Source organism: Gorilla gorilla, chromosome 2 (assembly GCF_029281585.2).
Source record: "Gorilla gorilla gorilla isolate KB3781 chromosome 2, NHGRI_mGorGor1-v2.1_pri, whole genome shotgun sequence".
NCBI classification, from domain to species: Eukaryota; Metazoa; Chordata; class Mammalia; order Primates; family Hominidae; genus Gorilla; species Gorilla gorilla.
Genome location: NC_086017.1, coordinates 209,247,433 through 209,250,753, shown reverse-complemented (window position 1 = coordinate 209,250,753; position 3,321 = coordinate 209,247,433).

The following is a 3,321-nucleotide window of genomic DNA, read 5'->3' as shown; positions in this document are numbered from 1 at the left end:
TCAGGGATAGGGCCCAGGGTTAGGGTTGTTTTATGGTCAGGGCCAGGGCCCAGGGTTAGGCTTTTTTTAGGGTCAGGGCCAGGGCCCAGGGTTAGGCTTGTTTTAGGGTCAGGGCCAGGGCCCAGTGTTAGGCTTGTTTTATGGTCAGGGCCAGGGCCCAGGGTTAGGGTTCTTTTAGGGTCAGGGCCAGGGCCCAGGGTTAGGGTTGTTTTAGGGTCAAGGCCAGGGCCCAGGGTTAGGGTTGTTTTAGGGTGAGGGCCAGGGCCCAGGGTTAGGGTTGTTTTAGGGTCAGGACCTGGGTCCAGGGTTAGGCTTATTTTAGTGCCAGGTCCCAGGGTTAGGGTTGTTTTAGGGTCAGGGCCAGGGCCCAGGGTTAGGGTTGTTTTAGGTCAGGGCGAGGCCCCGGGGTTAGGGTTGTTTTAGGTCAGGGCCAGGTCCCAGGGTTAGGGTTGTTTTAGGGTCAGGGCCAGGGCCCAGGGTTAGGGTTGTTTTAGGGTCAGGGCCAGGGACCAGGGTTAGGGTTGTTTTAGGGTCAGGTCCAGGACCCAGGGTTAGGGTTGTTTTTGGTTCAGGGCCAGGGCCCAGGGTTAGGATTCTTTTAGGGTCAGGGTCAGGGCACAGGGTTAGGGTTGTTTTAGGGAAAGGGCCAGGGCCCAGGGTTAGGGTTGTTATAGGGTCAGGACGTAGGCCCACGTTTAGGCTTGTTTTAGTGCCAGGGCCCAGGGTTAGGTTTGTTTTACGGTCAGAGCCAGGGCCCAGGTTCATGGTTGTTTTAGGTCATGGCCAGGGCCCAGCATTATTGTTGTTTTTGGTCAGGGTCAGGGCCCCGGTTTAGGGTTGTTTTAGGGTCAGGGCCAGGGCCCAGGGTTAGGCTTGTTTTAGGGTCAGGGCCAGGGCCCAGGGTTAGGCTTGTTTTAGGGTCAGGGACAGGGCCCAGGGTTAGGGTTGTTTTAGGGTCAGGGCCTGGGCCCAGGGTTAGGCTTGTTTTAGGGTCAGGCCCAGGGCCCAGGGTTAGGCTTGTTTTAGGGTCATGGAAAGGGCCCAGGGTTAGGGTTGTTATAGGGTCAGTACCTGGGCCCACGGTTAGGCTTGTTTTAGTGCCAGGGCCCAGGGTTAGTTTTGTTTTACGGTCAGGGCCAGGGCCCAGGTTCAGGGTTGTTTTAGGTCAGGGCCAGGGCCCAGCATTAGGGTTGTTTTAGGTCAGGGCCAGGGCCCAGGTTTAGGGTTGTTTTAGGGTCAGGGCCAGGGCCCAGTGTTACGCTTGTTTTAGGGTCAGGGCCAGGGCCCAGGGTTAGGCTTGTTTTTGGGTCAGGGACAGGGCCCAGGGTTAGGGTTCTTTTAGGGTCAGGGCCAGGGTCCAGGGTTAGGCTTGTTTTAGGGTCAGGGCCAGGGCCCAGGTTTAGGCTTGTTTTAGGGTCATGGCCAGGGCCCAGGGTTAGGCTTGTTTTAGGGTCAGGGCCAAGTCCCAGGGTTAGGGTTGTTTTAGGGTCAGGGCCAGGGCCCAGGGTTAGGGTTGTTTTAGGGTCAGGGCCAGGTCCCAGGGTTAGGCTTGTTTTAGGGTCAGGGCCAGGGCCCAGGGTTAGGCTGTTTTAGGGTCAGGGCCAGGTCCCAGGTTTAGGGTTGTTTTAGGTTCAGGGCCAGGGCCCAGGGTTAGGGTTGTTTTAGGGTCAGGGCCAGGGCCCAGGGTTAGGGTTGTTTTAGGTTCAGGGCCAGGGCCCAGGGTTAGGGTTGTTTTAGGGTCAGGGCCAGGTCCCAGGTTTAGGGTTGTTTTAGGGTCAGGACCTGGGCCCAGGGTTAGGCTTGTTTTAGTGCCAGGGCCCAGGGTTAGGGTTGTTTTAGGGTCAGGGTCAGGGCCCAGGGTTAGGGTTGTTTTAGGTCAGGGGCAGGGCCCAGGGTTAGGGTTGTTTTAGGTCAGGGCCAGGTCCCACGGTTAGTGTTGTTTTAGGGTCAGGGCCAGGGCCCAGGTTTAGGGTTGTTTTAGGGTCAGGGCCAGGGCCCTGGGTTAGGCTTGTTTTAGGGTCAGGGCCAGGGCCCTGGGTTAGGGTTGTTTTAGGACCTCATAGAAAGCATTACTATGCGACGTAATCAGAAATGGCTGAGAATAACTCAATGAGGAAGTGAGCTGTAAATATAGTTAAAGGTGGAAAAGGGCAAGATTTGGCCAAATACGAAAGATAAATTGATGTGGGGGAAGTCGTTGTGGCAAACATTTATAGAAAAGTATATGGCACAATGAGTTACAGTCATCAGATATGACATCAAATAGATTTAGGTTTCTGCTCCAGAAACTGATTTTGGAATGTTGGATAAATTACTCAGATCTTAGTTTCTTCATCTTAGAAAGGGGAATGAAAAGTGAAGCTTACTCTTGGGTTTATTATAGAGAATTGTAAAAAGATATCACAAATAAAACATCAGGGCACTCGGTACAGGTTAAGTGCTCCATACATGTCAGGACTGTTACATTTATTTTCCCCATTCTAAAGCACCAAGCAAATGTTAGGGAAATAATACAATTTTCAAAGTATACAGAGATTTTAACATAGCACAATTTCAGAAACAATATTTTTAAAGGGTATCAGAGTCAAGGCTATTATTGAAATGCTAGCATAGTTGTAATGGAAGTGAAGGGGAAGGACATCCTAGTTTTTCATTTTGCAATATTAACTCTACTGCATTATTTCTGCCTTATCATAATAATAACTGGAAATACTTGCACAACACACACTATGTGCTAGACACTGTTCCAAGTAGTTTATATATATTAAGAGTATATATCAGTAAGTACTATTATTATACCCATTTTAAACAAACAAACAAACAAACAAAAACATGCTGCAGGGAGATCAAGTAATTTCCAGGACAGATAACTGTTAAGAACTGGTAGTAGAGCTTGCATATGATGATGGATTCAGAATCTCTACTTGGAAGCATGACAAAAACTCTTTCATACGAAAATGTGGCTAACATCAAAAGAGGTGATGATAAAGTGTGATTAGATCTACGGTGTGCACAATGGAGCTTTGTTATAATAACATGGATATATGGATTGGGAAACTTATGATGTTTTCTTAGGTAGAACAGAGGGCACAACTATAACATAGTTTTAAAAAAGTTTCAAGCTCTCGAGGCAAATTCGTATAACAGCAAAAACACTGCAGGAGAGACTGCAGCAAAGTCAAAAACAAGGTAAGCGACCAGTTGGCAAATGGATTTGAAACCTATAGACTAGATTTTCAAAAGATTTTGAATAGCACGTGAAAGACTTTAGCAGCTCTGGACAATCGAAAAAATAAAAATGCTGCTGCAAAATGATCTTGA